This window comes from Equus przewalskii, chromosome 5 (genome assembly GCF_037783145.1).
Source record: "Equus przewalskii isolate Varuska chromosome 5, EquPr2, whole genome shotgun sequence".
NCBI classification, from domain to species: Eukaryota; Metazoa; Chordata; class Mammalia; order Perissodactyla; family Equidae; genus Equus; species Equus przewalskii.
The window spans coordinates 36,666,493-36,685,964 of NC_091835.1; the positions used below are offsets into that span (position 1 = coordinate 36,666,493).

Below are 19,472 nucleotides of genomic sequence, written 5' to 3' on the forward strand. Positions count from 1 at the left end.
ATTATTGAAATGGGGCCAGCAAAAACCCTCCAGCAACATACCCTACCACCCTCTACCTCCAACCCCTCCCCACCCCAGTGGTTCCCAAACTTTAGAATGCATAATAATCCCCAGGAGGCCTTGTTAAAGTTGAAGTTCTTGGGTCCCAGCTCCGGAGTTTCCGATTCAGAGTTCAGAGGTGAGGTTCAAAAATGTGCATGCCTGGCAAGCTCCCAGGTGATGCCAACGCTGCTTATCCAGGGACCACACCTGGAGAATCACTGCTCTGGCATGCTTCACCCTGTCCACATGCCCATCTAGAGTTTTACAAAAGGACAGACTCTTGGGTTAGATTGGAAGTCCTGGTAAACAAGCTAATGCTGACTCTACAGCTCACCACAAGGGACCACCCAAAGTTCGCTTCAGAGAATAAAGCGCAAAACATACAGCTTCTGGAGCAATAGCAGCTGAAACATGATAGGGATTCCGCGAATAGCTGAAGACTGTGCTCATTTGAATTTTAACCTATTACAAGACTCAGGTTTTTACTATGATGTTCTCTTGAGTCAGAGCAGTAATGCCTTTAAGAATCATTAAGAGCTGCTGTTTAGGGTTTTTCTACAGAACAAGTTTCAGGAAAAGTCAGTGCTTTATATGAGGCAATCACAAGTCTGCTTCTGATGCCTCTGGTGGGAATTTTTTTCAAGCATTCTGTCCAGGGACTCTAATTCTGGTAAAAGTTATGTTGTTTAAAAAAATTCAAATAATAGTGGTAATATATTTTCACATGTTCTTGAGAAAATGGCCTGGTGTTCTAGATGCTGGCAGCTTCTAAATAGGAAGTATAAATTCCCAGAGATCCATTTTGCAGATGAGCCTGCCACAACTTTTTATATCGTAGACTTTTAAACATTTTTTTAGAGGGAGGATAATATTTATTTTTAAAGTATGATGAAAATGACAATAGGATGGTTCTTTCTGAGTAATTAGATTGCAGGCAATTTTAGTTTAATTTAATTTTTTGCTTTTTGTATTATTTGAATTCTCCATGATGAAAATGTAATACTTTTAAAGTTAAGAGAAAATACTGTTTTGTGTTTTTTTTAATGTTAAGGCTCATGACTTACTGCTAGATATTAATACTATTATTCCTGATAAATATTTACTGCAGTTTGGGAGGACATTTTGCAGAGAATATAAACATTGAGACATTCTTGGCAGATCTCAGTGCAATCAAAGAAACTATTCCTTGATTGTTAAATAACAACCCCCCTCCAGGAACATATGTCTGGGTACTGTATCTGATATCTCAGGACTACTGCCAAGATTACTCTGAACCCACGTCCCTCCAGATTTCAGAACTTAAAATAGTCTGAGAAATATTAAAAACAACAACAGCAAACAAGCAAACAAATGACAAGTAACTCTTGACCCCAAATAGCATTTATATGATTCAAGAGGCCTCTGGTTAAACTGCAGCCAAGCGGGCAGACGGTTTTGAGTACTAATTGGTGAGCTTCGTCCTGCGTCCAGCATGTGTTGTAGTGAAGCGTGAAGCTAATCCTCATTCCCAAGCAGCCAAGGGGGCAACTGAGACGTGACGAGCTGGGAGAGAAAGCAAAACTGTCTCCCTCTAGGTCGGTTCGAGAGTCTTCAGGACAGATTAACACTACTCAATACCGGCCTTTGTCTTTAAGGCTAACACATGCCCGACTCTATGGACTCCAACCTGAGAGGACTTCTCACTCCTGTGTGGCTCCACCTCATGGGCACAGGTGAGCTAGGATATTTCGTGAGTGGGATAGATGAGCTAGAAGTCTATTAGAAAGCAGCGCCCAAAAAGAGCTCTGCAAAGATGCCTGCTGTTTCCTGAACTCTCAAGACTCTGTGACTACAGGCTATTTTTTTTATCTACTCACCAAAAAAGTAGAAGATTTGTTTTAAGCAGGAATTTTTAGCTGTCTCCAAGCAGGAAAGCAGTCAGCAGAGAGGCCCGGGAGTCTGAATTTACACACACACACACAATGAAAAAGAGGTATTTTCTACGGCTATCGTGGTAGAAGAAAAATAAAATAAATGCCATCCTCAGAGGACAATTATCCTCCCCTCAAGACTTTACTGTAGTTGGTTTAGCTGATCAAAGCACTCTTGTTTGGTTTAGAGGAAAAATATAAGATATTTCTTTAAAACTTGACACATTGGGTGGCGCAGCGGTTAGGTTCGTACGTTCTGCTTCTCTGTGGCCCAAGGTTCACTGGTTCGGATCCTGGGTGCGGACATGGCACCACTTGGCAAAAAGCCATGCTGTGGTAGGTGTCCCATGTATAAAGTAGAGGAAGATGGGCAGGGATGTTAGTCAGGGCCAGTCTTCCTCAGCAAAAAGAGGAGGATTGGCAGTAGTCAGCTCAGGGCTAATCTTCCTCAAAGAAAATAAATAAATAAAAACTTGACACATGAGTCCATAGTGTCAATAAACTCTTTATGAAATAAGCATATTTTCAAATGGTTAGAGAAATGTCCTCACTTGACAGTCTCACAGATGTACAGCTTAAGTAAATAAGATGCACAGTGTTAGCCCGCTTTCTGGTACTGCCTATGTTGAAAATGGAGTATCCACAGATTTTTTATTTAAGAAAATCAGATGGACTTGTGATATTGGACTCTAATCTGAAGTTAAAGAAAATCTGATGACCCCTCAAGGTGAAAAGCTTTGTGACAGGTAATATTGTGATCACTACAGTCACGTGCTGCATAATGTTTCCATCCATGACGGATCACAAATACAACAGTGGCCCAGTAAGATTAGTACCATAGAGTTTAGTTGCATAGTAGGTTATACGAACCAGGTTTGTGTAAGTACAAGTACTCTCTATGATGTTCACACACCAATGAAATTGACTAAGGATGCATTTCTCAGAACGTGTCCTCATCATTAAGTGACACCCGACTGTATTTTACAGATGTGGAAATTACGTTGATAAGGTCTCATAGCTAGTAAGTGGAAGAACTGAACCCAGGTCTGTCTGCCTCCTAACCATTATGCTATACTACCACGTCCTGGGCCAAATCTTCAGAAATATTCCTTGGAAGTTAAGACTAAATCTTGTCTAGCCAAGGCATGTGCCTGATGCCAGATAAGATATCAGCATTCCAGAAAGAGGCTCCATCTTTTCCTGGAGTTATCACTTCAATTCTCTTTCCCTAAAGAGATTGCATCGAGAGTCAGCCACACTGGAAAAGGAAAAATCTGTCTACTCCAGGGATGCTCAAACTTGGCTGCACATTGGTGTCACTGGAAGGAGCTTTAACAAATACTGATCCTTGGGCTCCATGCGCAGAGATTTGATTTAATTGATCTGGGGTGTGCCCTGGACATCAGTGTTTCTTAAAGCTCCTCAAGCAATTTCGGTTGTTGAGAGCAGCTGGTCTAATCTGATGCCTTTCAAACTTTTGTGAAGCACTTAGGGATCTTGTTAAAATGTGGACTCTGTTTCAGCAGGTGTTGGGTGGATCCCAAGAATCTGCATTTCTAACAAGCTCCCAGGTGATGCCCTTGCGGCTAGTTCACCTTTTTAGTATAATGGAGTCTATTCAAGGTGACAAAATTATTTTCCTCTAACATAACTGGGGGCATGGGCAGGAAGCAGGTTGTAGTGATAAAAACTCAGCTGGAACAAAAGAGGTGGGGAACTCCTGAGGGAATGGACTATCAGAGAGCACAAAGGTGAAGGATGTCAGGAAAGTGATCAGCTGCCATTAGCGTCATCAGGTTCTGGGGATTTTGAAAGCTGAGGAAGGGTCCCATTTGAGGACCCTAATGGGGCAGGCCAGGAAAGCACCGACAATTTGAGCGACCATTCTGAAGATTTTCTATTGGGAGTACATTTGGTGGCGGGTGGGGGACATTCCCCTGGGTGGTAGTGTTCAGTCTCCTAAGAAATCACAGAGGAGGAGAAGGAGACGGCAAAAACTGAGGCACAGGAATGGACATGTGTGTGGAGGCAGCAGTGGGCCTGTGAGCAACACACATGCGGGACTGTGCTTGGAAGCTCGCCTATTTTTCAATGTCGTATATCTATTCCTAAGAGAGAGGGTAGTAGTCCAAGCTCGGCTCAGCCTTGGGGAGCCAGGGGTCAAAAGAGAAGCAAAAGGAAAAGAGAGCTTTTATGTACGTGATGTTGACACTAAAAAGTGAAGGAAAGTCCCAGGGAAAACCTAATGGTCGACAGCGCCATTGTTGAAAACTTCCAAATTTGGCAAGAAGTCAGGACTGCACTAGAAGACATTATTGAATAATTCATTCATCAAGTCCTTACTGAAGGCCTGTTATGTGCTCAGCAGTCTTTTAGGTCTTTGAGATACATTAGTGAACAAAGCCGACGTGAACAGAGCTGGCAGAGCTTGGACTGTAGTGAGAAAGGGGGAGCGTTGGCAAGACTGGTGGATCTTCTCCAGGAAATGAGAAGCATAGGATCACACTTAACCTTTAGAAATTGGTGAGAAATTTCCAAATAATTTTTAAATTCATAGGCGGGATTTTTTTCTAGAAAACTGGCACCATTTTGAACATGAAACCATGAAAATGTTCATCTCTCTTTTCTGTTTTTCTTGCCTGTTTTTTACTTGCAGCTATCACAGTCCTTGCTGTGATCTGTGTGTGAATAACAAACAGAGAGGTGTGTATTGTTTTAAGACTTGAGCCTTGGGAAGAACTTTGTTTGGGAAATGCTATTTTCAAGAAATTGCTGTTTAGATTTAAGCTGCTCCAGTGCTCAAGGACTTCTGGAAATTTTCTTTCCTTCTTTCTTCCTTCCTTTTCTTTCTTTTCTTCCTTCCTTTCTTTCTCCTTCTCCCTTTCTCCCTTTCTCTCTCTCTCTCTCTCCCTTTCTTTCTTTCTTTCTTTCTCTCTCTATCTCCCTGACTCTCTGGCTTCCTTCCTTTCTTTCTTTGTGTAATCATTAGGGTTGGGTAGGGATTATGATATTCTGTGGAACTGCAAGAAAACGCAACATATCAAAATTTATTTCAACGCACAACTGATTTGAGGCAACTTGCAAGAATATTGGGTTATTGCCATAAGGGTTTAAAGATGCTCAGAATTCTTTTATCTTAAAAAAACAATTCTCCCTTAAACATATGTCTTATTCTAAGCCGTGTACTACACTCTCCTCAGAACACTCCAAGTTCCTAGAAGAGTTATTTATGCTTAGTCTCCCTTTTTCGTCTTCCATCACATATTCTCAACCAATATTTGTTCAATAAATACAGGCTGAGAGTAAAATGTAAACGTAAAAACAATAGTTAGAAAACTGCTAGAAAGGAAAATATTAGTTTGATTAGAAGAGCAGATTGAGAATAGATACACATATTAGGATCAGCAGATATGATTCAATTTAAAAAGATGAGTTAGGGATTTGGGTTAAAAGCCAAGAAACTCTTGATCTGAATAAGATCAGTTAGAGAATAATCCTGAGTCTTTATGAGAATAGGAAGTAGAAGGTGCTGACAAATTAGTCAAAGAATAGAGGAGCATCATTTCACAGTATATGTAAATCACACCATGATGCTGTAGCCATAAACTTATACAGTGATGTATATCAATTATTTCTCAATAAAACTGGGGGAAAAAGTAAGGGGAGAGGGGAAGATGAAAAGAACTGCAGATCTTGATTAATTAGAAAAATGACTAAAAGAAATACTTGCATGAGAGCTGGTATGATCATTGGTTGTGGTTGGAAAGTGGGATGTGTCAGTTATGAAATTATTTTGGGTAAAGATAAGGTCTAGATTGACCAGAGCTTTATAGAAAAGTAGTAACACATTTCTGACTAATGAAATGATAAATGGGGTTTGGAAATGAGGAGAACAAAAGGAAAAGCGAATTATAATCACCTTTGTCCCACCAGTCAGGTACAGAAATATTGATTTGGAGGTTTCTATCTTTGCATTATTTTTGATATCTTTTGTATATGTGCAATATAAACAAAATTGTGAAAACCATATAGTTACTGATTTATACACTGCTTTTTGGGAAAAATTTTAATTTGTCTTTGGAAATACTAGTGAATGCTTACTTTACCTTCCTAAACCCTTTAGCAATTTTCTCTGACTTTTTTTCATATATTATGTCAAGAATATTTTCCTGTTATTAAACATTTTTCAAAATATATGAGTTTTAGTGGGTGTATAACAATCTACTCTGGATCTCTAGCATTGTCCATCAGCTCCTTATGATAAGACGTTTCTGTTGTTTACAATATTTCATTTTTATAAATAATATAGTGACCTATCACATACATTATTGTCCATATTATATCAATTTATATTCAAATGAGAGGTGTTGTCTTATGGTTTAAACAGTATTCCTGAACTTAACCATCACGGTCTCATAGACATGGTCCATTTGGCACAGTAGCCCACGGCACCAGCTGGGAAAGCAAGCAGGAGCACACAGCTCACGTCATTGCATATCCTTGCTTCCTGGCTGAAAGTTGAAACACTAGAAAAGACAGGTATAAACCAGATACCTGGAAACTGCATGTCAACCAAGGGTGCCAGTGTGCACAGACGCTGTGTGTCCTGCCTGCATGATTATGACTGTCTCATGCTTCAAGAAGCTGCAGTCCACTGGCTTATCCCCAGTACTAGAACTTTTTTGCAGGGTTTACATTGTCCAGATTCTCCTTCCTGGCAGATGGGTAGCGTGGATTATAATGAACTCTGGCCCAAGCAGTGAGGATCCTGCAGTTCGTTTATGGGAAGGCCTTGACCCGTCTTGGTAGGTTAGAAATGGGGACACAATTGTGTGGGATTCCATAGGAAGGAGGACTTGTCCTGTGAAAGAGTAGGTTTAAACCAACATATAAGAGCTTGACGGTATGAGATGACATTATCCCTGGTACTTGTACTGTAATTTGATGAAGGTCATAGGGCAGGAACATGCAATTTCATGGGCCTATCATTTTTTATGAAGTCTTAATCCAGTTTTATTATTTGATGTGGCTCTCAAATTCATTAGTGCAAAAGTTAAGGCTTGGGCCAATTTATACTTGTGTTATCAGAGATCTTAGCTATTTTGCTCTTCCCGAGCCTTTTGTTCCTCTCAAATGTGTCTATACATTGAGTATAAAAATGGTAGTGCAAAAATTATCGTACACTGAAATTTACTGAGTTGTAATACTGAGACATTTTCTTCTGCCCTGGGTATGAAAATAGGCAGTCTTCAGTGAGAAATTTTTAAGCTGTTTCTTTTTGACTATAATTAGATCTTCTGCAAGCATAGACTTTTGTACATCCACATAAAAAACACATATTTACCAGATGTATGAATGGATCCATTGGGTTTTTAAATTGAATGAAATTCATTGAAAAGTGTGGGAAAGGAGATACAGGATTGGCCTCATTGCTGTAGCTACCTCACCAGGTTCCTACAGTGTGACCTTAACAAATAAGGCACTCAATTTGTGTAAAATTTTGGGAAGCCAGATTTATCCTCCCTACTTTACCCACACACACAGAATACACATATAAAAACGGCAACAGTAATCTGACAGCTGCAAAATTATCGAACAATATTCTCACAGATTGTATCATTGCAAAAGTCATATTTTTTGGTTCATTTTTTTCTTAGTCCAGGTTTGATCTAATATATTTTCTCTCTCCTGAGGAAAAATATTGGGAAAAATGTTTTTATTTTAATAAGAAAACAGATTCAGTTGGAAGAGAGGCGTTAAAGATAAAACGTTGCTCTTTTGGCTACAGATAAGCCAGTGTGTTTTTTCTCAGACCACATTATTAATTTCCTTTTTAAAAACTGTAATTTAAATATTTTGAAATTAAGTTTTTGTGATATAGGTCCAGATGAGTCTTATCAGTATGCATATCACTTACCTTAAAAAGAAAAGACAATTCGAATCTCTCCCGAAAGTGATACCAAAAAAATACAAAAGAAGTAGACCTTACAGCATCTGAGAATTTTATGTAAGTAACAGACAATAGCAAAAATGAATGAGTAAAAGAAACAATTACAACCTATTGAGGCTTTGCTTGTATCTCATTTGGCTCTATTTTCACAGGCATTACTTTCAATATTTATGTTTAATGATGCATAGGTTTACTGTTGAAGTCTGCCTTTAATTATTATTTAAATAGAGAATTGACCCTACTTTTAAAAGCCAATTAAGGACATCAGAAACTGTGATCAAGTTAATATCAAATAAACATCACATACTTTTAAACTTTGCACCAAATTTCAAATGAAACAATTTTTGTAGGGCCACATTTTTTTTTTTTTTTTTTTTTATTAATGTTATGATAGATTACAACCTTGTGAGATTTCAGTTGTACATTTTTGTTAGTCATGTTGTGGGTACACCACTTCCCCCTCCGTACCCTCCCCCCACCCCCCTTTTCCCTGGTAACCACCGATCAGATCTCCTTATCAATATGCTAATTTCCACCTATGAGTGGAGTCATATAGAGTTCGTCTTTCTCTGACTGACTTATTTCGCTTAACATAATGCCCTCGAGGTCCATCCACATTGTTGTGAATGGGCCAATTTCGTCTTTTTTTATGGCTGAGTAGTATTCCATTGTGTATATATACCACATCTTCTTTATCCAATCATCAGTTTCTGGGCATGTAGGCTGGTTCCACGTCTTGGCTATTGTAAATAATGCTGCGATGAACATAGGGGTGCAACGGACTCTTGAGATATCTGATATCAGGTTCTTAGGATAGATACCCAGTAATGGGATGGCTGGGTCATAGGGTATTTCTATTTTTAACTTTTTGAGAAATCTCCATACTGTTTTCCATAGTGGCTGTACCAGTTTGCATTCCCACCAACAGTGTATGAGGGTTCCTCTTTCTCCACAACCTCTCCAACATTTGTCGTTCTTGGTTTTGGATGTTTTTGCCAATCTAACGGGGGTAAGGTGATATCTTAGTGTAGTTTTGATTTGCATTTCCTGTAGGGCCACATTTTATAACATGTTCTAGGCTCCTCAAGAACTAATTCATAAACGTTATTAACACATTTCGTTTGCCTTATGCTATTTACATCATATTTTGTTATCACTAAACACCTTTAAAAATAGCTTTCAGAGATTTTTGGCCCGTCTCCGGAGGCTTCACTTCACACATAAAATAAGGTAAGGATCTATTAAGTTATAGCTATAAAAGGCTTCAGTCTAATAAATTATATTCTTTGATTTCTGCTCTATCAATGCAAAAGAGCATCACAAACTCAATTTTTGGGCATTATCTGGTGAAGAGAATGTTATAAATGAGCAGAAGCATAAGATAGGGTTCTGCCAAAATTCAGTCAATCTAAACATTTAGTTTCCTGTGTGCATCTGATTAGGATCAGTAATTATTTTTTCTGCCTTGGGTTTGTCAGTATAGAATCAACCTAATGTGATTCCCAGGAATTTAACAGATGTATATTAATTCGGTAGAGGCGGATAATACTCGATGTTCTCATTTTACATTTCTGATTAGCACCTTTCTTGAAGAAAAGCCACCACTCTCTGAGGATGCTGTGTGGTTGTACCCTTAGATCTTTCGACCGTCAGATTTGAGCAGGGCTGCTGACTTCCCGAGCCAGGAGGCCTGGATGCCTCGGCCGTGCTCTCAGTCTGGCTGGGGCCTGAGTTTAGCCCCACCCTTGTGGGACTACTCTGCTGTGCTTGCACACTCCCCTCCCGTTCGTTCCAGGGCACAGCTTGTTTCACCGATGGCGCTTTCTCCCCATCTTTCTAGTGGTCCTTTCAGACATGACAGGTTCTGAGCTGTGCACCATAGGGACCAGGGCACTTGCCACCTGACTGGGCTTGTGCACCTGACTTTGTCAGCTCCCAGGCGGGGCTGATCCTCTCACCTGCTCCTCCCTGTGACTGAGCTCCTGACACCTAGGTGGTTTTGATGGTAGACTCTCCCCTTTGATTAACACCCTCCTTTACCTTTTACTGAAAAAGGGACTGGGAGTTACCCCAGCTTCGAAGTCGCAGAAGACGTGGTCACAAGCCCGGATTCCAAACCGACCCAATCTCCCTACACACCACCCCCAGTTCCCTTTCCTTCACTGTGATTTGAAATCTTGGCAAAATCTAAGCTTAGGACCATATTCTCTCAGTTACAATCCATGAAGGCCAACCTCACTTAATATTATAAAGTGAAACAGCTACTTATTAAACAAACTACTTGTATTATTTCAAAGCCATTTTAATTTATTACCTTAGATACATTTAATATTTAGAATATATATTTTTATTTAGTATAAAAATGTTAAAACTTATAGTTAGGACTTTTCATACTCATATATGTACAAACACATTTGATAAAAAAATTTTGTATATATTTTGCTTATACGCAAAAATATCTGGGTTTCATTATTTTATGTGACCAGGTAAAATGTAAAAGCAGGGGCTGGCCCCGTGGCCCAGTGGTTAAGTTCGTGCGCTCCACTTCAGTGGCCCAGGGTTTTGCCTGTTCAGATCCTGGGCGCGCCAACATGGCACCGCTCATCAAGCCCCGCTGAGGCGGCGTCCCACATGCCACAACTAGAAGGACCCACAACTAAAAATACACAACTATGTACCGAGAGGTTTTGGGGAGGAAAAAGAAAAAATAAAATCTTTAAAAAAAAAGCACAAACAAAAAACAAACTAGTAAAAGCAGACTATTTTGTGCTTTATGTTCTTTTTAATGCAAAATTTTTCAGACATATAGCATTTGAACACCTGTCCATTTATTTTCTCCTCATGAGGAACCCAGCAAGGAGATGGCAGAGTGCCCATTCATGGTGACTCGAGAAATAAGAAGGCTGTGCACCTGAAGCAATGGGTTAGTACCTCCAGCTGCTTACTAAGTATAAATTATTAACTGCTGCTGTTTTGCCTTTTAAAGTCATGAAAATGTCATGTTTTTATTAATTGACATGAATTAAATTTAGGACACGATGACTCTGTATTCTAGTATTTCCCAGAAACACCGTTCACAGAATCAGGAGGTAATGTATCTGAGAAGCAGACGTTAAGCAAATTGATGTGCGGCTTCTCGCCAGCGTCAGTTCCCAGCAGCAGGCTGGATTGCTGCCGAGAGGCCTCTTGCAGCAGAGGCACCAACAGCGTCAAGAAGAGTTCTGCTCACAGAGGTGCAGCATCTTCCTTTTTCCTCAAGCAGTTATCGGTCAATCTCCTCAGCATTCAGGACAACATGCACAGCCACTAGTTGCTCATTTCTCAGTTGGAGGACTAAAATTTTCTTTCTCAATTCCAATTGTTAAAAACTCTTTGATTTTAATTTTTTCATATGTCCGTTTCGAGGTTCTCAGAACGGCTTCTTTTCCTGTGTTTAGTTTTGAGAATGCAGGGCTTCTTAAGAAAAAGCTGTTAGTAAAAAAGAATCTTGGAAATACAAGAAGGTACTCTTCCTCCTCTGAAACTACAAAAAAAGCTGATACCTCATAAAACTCTCCTTGCATGAAATGTCCACCCCCCTTTCTGAGGCCAGTGCCTCCTGTTTGTACTTCCTCTCTGACTCCTCAAGGACCTGACTCCGGGAGTTCTCATTGTTCTCTATTGTATCATCAGCATTCCCCTTGGTACTTGGTCTTTCCCGTCAGTGTTCAAACATGCTATTAATGCAGAATTCTAGAGCCATCTGGGGGTATCTGATAGTAAGGCATTAAAACTTCTTAATCTATTAAATTTTTTTCCCTAGTTGGCTCAAGAAAATGAGAAAATTGAAATTTTTGATGTAATTGTATTCATATGAGACTCAACCTCAAAACTGGGTCCCACCCAACATTTACTGAATTAGCATTTGCATTTTAACAAAATCCCTAGGTGCTTCATCAAAGTTTGAAAACCACCAAACTAGACAAGTGACTCTCAACAACTGGATTCCCTTGAGGAGCCTTAAAAAATACTGACGTCCAGGGCACACCCCAGATCACTTAAATCAAGATCTCTGGGGGTGGAGCCCAGGGGTCAGTATTTTTTAAATCTCCTTCCAGTGACCAATGTGCAGAGAACCACTGGAGTAGGCAGACTTTTTCTTTTCCAGTGTGGTTGACTCTTGGTGCAATCTCTTCAGAGAAAAGGAGAGTTTAAGTTAGGATAATCCCAGGAAAAGATAGAGACCTTTGCTGATGTCTTACATGGCATTAGCAGTGGCTAGACAAAATCTAGTCCTGACTTCCAAAGACGTATTTCTTAAGATTGGCTCAGAGGAGGGCCAATGAGACTCCTTCTCAAGAATGAGAACCTGGAGAGCCAAACCAAACTAACTGCTGTCCATTGTCATGAAACCTAAGCATACAGCAACAATAAGGAAGATATATTCAGGGATACAGATGACTGGATGAGAAAAAAACCCCAAAACTCGTGGTAGATGGTGGCCAACAGGGTGGCAGAGGGGAATAGGTACCTATCTCACAGGGTGGCTTGTAAGGGTTAAGAGATGACCATTCTGCCTATGCCTGTTTCAGTCAACCAAAAAGTGGAGTGCTGCATGGAAGCTGCAGGAGTCCAAATGGTTTTTCAATAACCATTCTGGTTACCACTCCTAACTCATCTGAAATACTCAGTTTTAGTGAGTTAAAAAAACCTGAGAAATCAGACTACTCCTCCTCAATCTTGAAGAAGGTTGTCAGCTTCTAATCCATTTCTTAGAGCTTCATCTTGCTTAGAACCCCTGGTCCAGCAGCTCTTATCACCCAATCCAGTATCCAATCTAAAACCACGCATTACATTTGTTTTTAACACCTCTCAAGTCTCTTTTAAGCTAGGACAGTCTTTTTTTTTCATGACATTGACATGCTAAAGAGACTGGATCCTTTAGAACGTCTCGTATTTTGGATTTTTCTGATTACTTCCTTCTTATGTCACATTGCTTGTTCCCTATAGTTTTCCTATATTTCTATAAACTAGAAGTTAACAAATCTTGGTAAGAATATAAAGTAATATTATGGACACAATATAAAATAATTGATGTGGGGCTGGCCCGGTGGTGCAGTGGTTAAGTACGCATGTTTCGCTTCAGCGGCATGGGGTTCGCTGGTTCGGATCCTTGGTGCGGACATGGCACCACTTGGCAAGCCATGCTGTGGTAGGCGTCCCACACATAAAGTAGAGGAAGATGGGCACGGATGTGCGCTCAGGGCCAGTCTTCCTCAGCCAAAAGAGGAGGATTGGCAGCAGATGTTAGCTCAGGGCTAATCTTCCTCAAAAAAAAAAAAAAAAGAAAAGAAAAGAAATGTAAGTGGAAAATGATGGGCACCACTTCCCGTTCTGGCTCTAAAAACTTTCCCAAGCACAATCCTTTTTCTCTTTTTCATGTCTATGTATTGAATGGAGAAGATGCTTAAGACCTAGAAAATGGCAGCACACAGGATAGAAGCAGCCCAGGTCTTGGTCATGTGGAAAGGCACCTAACCAAGAATGTTCACGTTGAACTGTGATATGAGCAAGAATACTGTACCCTTCTAGAGAATTTGCTGCAAAGAGGAGCAAAGACACAGGGCAGTAGCTGATGGTAAAAGTAATTTTAAAAGGAGGTTTATTTAGAATGGGAGAAATAAGAACATTTTGATGCTCATGGATGTAACCCACAGAGAAGAAAAAGCTGAGAAAGAAGGAGACAGGGCAAACTGCTGGAGCCACATACTCAGTAAGAGGGGATGGGACGTAGTGCACAAATGCTGAGCTTGGCCTTAGTTCGGAGCAGAGAGAGGCTGTCTGTCGAAACAGGAGAAAAGGCGGAGTATGCGGGTGCAAGCTGGAAAGTAAGAGGGAAATTTTAGTGTGAATTTGATTTACTTCTTAACATAATTTGTATATAACTTAAAAAAATAGAACTAGAAATATATGGATATCCATCCCAGTTAGTGCTGAAAAGTCTAACTCATTTCTGCAAGGTCAGAGGTAATTCCATAATACAGACATACTTTGATTTTTTTAAATATTTGCTTTATAATATTCCTATCACAAATTATGCTGAAATGAAAATGCTTGAAACACAAATCCTTTTGCACATGTTTAAGATAGTTTTCTGGAAGTAACATTGTTTACATTTTGATAGGTACAGTTGTCCTCCAAAATAGTTTTGTTTGAGGAGATGACAGTTGCCCAAGGTGTTTGGTTTGACGGGGCTGGGTTGGAGTAAGTTAGGGTAGGTGTCAAGGTTGACGGTAAAGTAGATATGACTACGGAATTAGTTGTTGGTGTTGGTGGGTGTTGAACATGGGTGCCTCAAGATAACTTGCCCATATTAAGGCTTGGAATCTAGTTGCTTCTGAGTTCCTTTCTGATGTTTCTCTGCTTTTGTCCTTTAGTATTTCTGTTTGCATTAGACATTTAGCTGCTTTTCCATTAGTATCCTAATGGGTTTATTCCTCTGTATCTAGTCAATGCTAAATACCACCCGCAAAGCTTTCAGCTCAAGCCTCTGTAATACTTATCTACCTCATCATCAAACTCATCATCAAGGAAGGTCAAATAGGGGCCCTTCTGACATACCTAAACTGCTCTTCCTTTCCTGAGTAAAATGTGATCGTCTACCAGTTAGCGATCTTAATGGCCCAACCAGCCACACTTCTTCCCCTTTCCACTTCTCGGAAATATCCACAATCTATCAAAACAGAGTTGGTCTCAAGGTATCACTAAAAGCTTTTGAAAAATCATGAAAGGTTGTTGAGGGCAAAGATCTAATAATAGAATACTTATTATCCCATATAGAAACAGTTGGTACTCGGTAACAAACACATGCTTAATAATTTAAGTGCATCACCTGTGGACCTGTTTTTAAGCCTCTCGACATTGTTGTACATTTTCCCTCCCATCAGCAGCTTCTCCTTTAGGCTTTCTAATCACCATTCTATTCAACTACTTCCATTCTTGACATGTCTATTTGAGGATGGGAATCAAAATTTGAAATGCCCTCACAGGATAAAAATCTATGTATGCTCTGAATGAATGCAATCTAGTTAGAACACTGGCAGAAGTAATATCTGTCTTTGTTCATGGAATCATTCATTGATACTATCCGTATGTCTTTTTTTCTCTTTAATCATGCCAAAGTTTTTCAAGTCTCTGCCCAAGGGCAACTTGGAGGGGGCAGAAATCTCTCAGAGGGATATCCAGAGCTCCAAATCCTCCAGCCTCAGAATGTGATGAGCATAACTTGCTGTGGCATTCAAACGGTTCCTTGCACAACTTCTGTAGCCACTATGCAAAACAATATGGAGATTTCTCAAAAAATTAAAAACAGAAATACCATATAACCTAGCAATCTCACTGCTGGGTATTTATCCAAAGAAATTGAAATCAACAATTCAAAGAAACTTATGCACCCCTTTGTTCATTGCAGCATTATTCACAATAGCCAAGACGTGGAATCGACTAAGTGCCCATCCACTGATGAATGGATAAAGAAGACGTGGTATGTATATACAATGGAATACTACTCAGCCATAAAGAAAGACAAAATCGTCCCATTTGCAACGCCATGGATGGACCTTGAGGGTATTATGCTAAGTGAAATAAGCCATACAGAGAAAGACAAACACCATATGATTTCACTCACCTGTGGAAGATAAACTAACACACGGACAAAGAGAACAGCTTAGTGGTTGCCAGAGGGGAAAGGGGTTAGGGAGTGGGCGAAAAGGGTAAAGGGGCACAGATTTATGGTGACAGATAAAAAATTAGACTGTTGGTAGTGAGCATGATACAGTCTATACAGAAACCAATAAATAATAATGTACACGTAAAATTTCGCAATGTTATAAGCCATTACGACCTCAATAATTTTTTTAAAAAAGTTCCCTGTGAACCTATGTTTGCCAAGACATAGGCGTCTAAAATAAAATTATTAAATGTATCAGTGTTTAATTTTAATATTAACATGTTACTTATACACATTTAATTGGTACTGATCATTAAAGCAGCCTATGAGCGTTTCCTTCCACTGCTATTCACTGAAAAATAATAGAAAAGCATAAAATATTTCTCTATATGTATACATTTCACAAATTACTATATTAAATAATTAAAAGCCACCAGTCCTTACATAATCTTTACCCTTATATTCTTCTGTACTTTGGCTTCCCATTTTTTGTGTTCTCTGGTTGGTTCAAGAGCTGTCTTTGTTTTCTGGGTTTTTTTAAATGAGAGAATGACATGTATGGAAACGACAACTGTAACCGGATGGGAAACTTGAGAGACAGTTGATTGAATCTTACTCCTCAGTTCAGACCACCTTATCATCATTTCCTACAAGACCACACTCTTGTTTTGTTTTTTGTTTGTTTTGTTGAGGAAGATTCGCCCTGAGCTAACATCTGTGTCAGTCTTCTTCTGTTTTGAATGAGGGTTGCTGCTATAGCACGGCCGCTGCCGAGGGGTGCAGGTCCGTGCCCAGAAACAGAACCTGGGCCGCAGAAGCCGAGCACGCCAAAGTTAGCCACTAGGCCGTGGGGCTGGCCTCATCAAGATACTCTCTGTGTTTCTTTGTTTTATTTTGTTTTGCTTGTTTGTTTATAATCCCATGGGTTTGACGAACATCTTAACTCTTGTCTAAGTTGTTCCTCAGTTTCGGAAATTCTTAGCCATTGTGTCTTCAAACGTTGCTTCTACTTCATTCTCTTTCTTTCAGTTCTCTTTCTGGGACTCAGTTACATTTGCTAGACCTTGTCCTAGTGACCCATACATGCTGCTTTTGCCCTTTTCTGCATTTCCTATCCTTTTGTCTCTGTTCTTCAGTATAGACATTTTCTTCTCATTTTTCTTTCAGTTAACTAATTTCTTATTCAACTGTGTTTAATCTGCTGTGAAACGCATCTGTTGAGTTCTTAGTTTATTTTACTTTTAAATTCTAAATATTTAATATTTTATAGTTTCTAGTTCTCTGCTGCAATTTTTCACCTTATTATATTTTTGAACATATTAATCATAGGTATTTTAAGTCTGATTCTAATGAGTCTAACCTCTCGACCTGGATTTTATTTTATTTTTGGTTTCAGATCAATTCTCGTCATTTTGTATGTTTCATTACTTTCAATTGAATACCAGATATTATGTATAAAAGCTTAAGGTGGAGAGTAACTCCTCACTCCTTAAATGTGGGCTGTGCATAGTGGCTTCCTTCCACAGAGTACAGAACAAAGAAGGAAAAAAGTAACACTATAGTGGAAAACTCTGACAAACACTCCCTCAGCTGGGTGACAAGATCAACATTAACAGTAAGGAGCACGTTGATAACATGTACCCTTGATAATATGTGATAAAAATGGCACTTTATCTCTGGTTTTCCTCCCCCAAACCCATAGCCCAATTTATAATGAGGAAAACATCAAACAAATCCCATTAGAGGGACATTCTACATCTTACATGGCCAATATTTCTCCATTGAGGTCATCAAGAACAAGAAAAGTCTAAGAAGCTGTCACAGTCTGGAGAAGTCTAAGGAGATCTGATAACTAAATGGAGTGTGGTATCCTTGTTAAACTCTGGAACAGAAAAAGGACATTAGGTAAAAACTAAGGGAATCTGAATAAAGTATGGGCTTCAGTTAATACTAATGTATCAATGTTGGATCATTATTGTGACAAATGTACCATACTACTATGAGATGTTAATAAATAGGGGAAACTGGGTATGCAGTATATATAAGGAACTCTGTACTATCTTCTCAATTTTTCTGTAAATGTAAAACCATTCTAAAAAATTGTTTATTTTTTAAAAATTGTAGAAATGAGGTGCTAGATAGTCTTACTTTTTTCCAGAGAAAATTTCCTTTTGCTTCTGGCAGTCAGAGTAAAGGCAGATTATTCTAAATCACGGGTGTCTAGCCCATTATTCTGATGGAGTAAATTCCTTTCCGCACATCCCATGGTGTCCTACCTAAACTAGCAGGAGAACGGAGCACCAAAAATGATATCTAACAGGTGTATTTACTCTCCCTAATTCTATAAATCGTAGTTTGAGTGTTTCCCTCCTCATTGTTTTCAGGATTATTCATCTTATACTGGCAACGTATGTATTCAGTCTTATTCCTTCATTTATTGATCCATTCTGGAAAAGAGAGATGTGGATTAATTTGTTTATTGCATTCGAAATTTGCGACAATTTTGGAAACAATTGTCATTTGGGGGCTTCCTTTCAGTTAGGAGATGTATAGCAAGGGGAAAAGTGGGGGAATATCACAGCTTTGAGGTAATAATTTTAACAAAATAACATTCCTTTGTGGGTAATAATATTAAAAATAGTATCGTACTTCATTAATACTAAGATGCACCTATTTTTCACATTTTAGTAACTCAGAAACTGGGATGTGTCTTACAGTCTAAGCATCATAGTTTATCTGGCAGCTTTTTATTGCTTTCTTTGTGGTCCATAAAATGATCCTCAATAATGTATTAGAGTTGGTGAAATGTTACAGTGCTAGGTAACATTTATTGAGTGGTTATTACGTGCCTGGCACTATTCTTAATATTTTTTCTGTGTAATCTTATTTAATTTTTGCATTAAGTCTATGAAGAAGAGACAGGGGCTGGCCCCATGGCCGAGTGGTTAAGTTCGCGCGCTCCACTGCAGGCGGCCCAGTGTTTCGTTGGTTCGAATCCTGGGCGCGGACATGGCACTGCTCATCAAACCACGCTGAGGCAGTGTCCCACATGCCACAGCTAGAAGGACCCACAACGAAGAATATACAACTATGTACTGGGGGGCTTTGGGGAGAAAAAGGAAAAAAGTAAAATCTTTAAAAAAAAATAAAAAAAAAAGAAGAAGAGACAGATTGGTATTATATAATAAGAACAGCAGTAAAATAGATATTAGTAGAAAAAAGTTCTCTGAACTTATTATCTGTTTTACTAAATCATCCTGTTTCGAGGAAGTCAGTTATCTTTTCTCTGTTCATGTGTTTAAGCAAGATTAGTAGTATCTGCTCGCCTAAATGCAAAGTCATTAAATTAGGGAGATATTGGGTTTAGATGCTTGGAAAAGTGTAAAGAAAAAAACATTCTTTATGCAGAGTTCTCCTCTGGGGTAAGCTAGTTATGAAAATTCTGGAAATATGTTCCCTCTTTCTTCTTTTCCCGTTTTAGAAACATGCAAAGAAATGTAAAACAAAAACATCAAAATATATTTCTTCAATATTATATGAACTCTGTTGCTTCCTTTATATGGAAATATACTCCTTGTATTTACTCGCCATTTAAAAGGAGGAAAAAAGTTACTGAAACTTCTCCTGTATTTATGACACAGGGTATTTTCGCATGTCTGTATTATGATTTACACACACACTAACCACTGTGAGAGGAGTAGGAGCGGAGCTTTTCCCTGGGCAGCTTCTACCCCTCGAGAGGTGACCTGTTCTTCCACATCTAACACGTACACCCGAAGGCAAGGATGTTTGTTTGCTGGGCCAGATAGAGAGAGCTCAGAATCCCAAGTCTGTCAGTCACGTCTCCTTCCAGATAACAGTA

General features: G+C 39.2%; 1 long non-coding RNA gene across 1 annotated transcript; it reads left to right on the forward strand.

Annotated features, from left to right (window-relative positions):
• Window positions 1-4,340: 4,340 nt before the first annotated feature.
• LOC139083518 (uncharacterized) lies at window positions 4,341-18,537 on the forward strand. Its single transcript, XR_011540310.1, has 4 exons — window positions 4,341-4,475; window positions 10,749-10,825; window positions 15,353-15,424; window positions 17,313-18,537. It is a non-coding gene; the product is annotated as an uncharacterized lncRNA (long non-coding RNA).
• The last annotated feature ends 935 nt before the right edge of the window (window positions 18,538-19,472 follow it).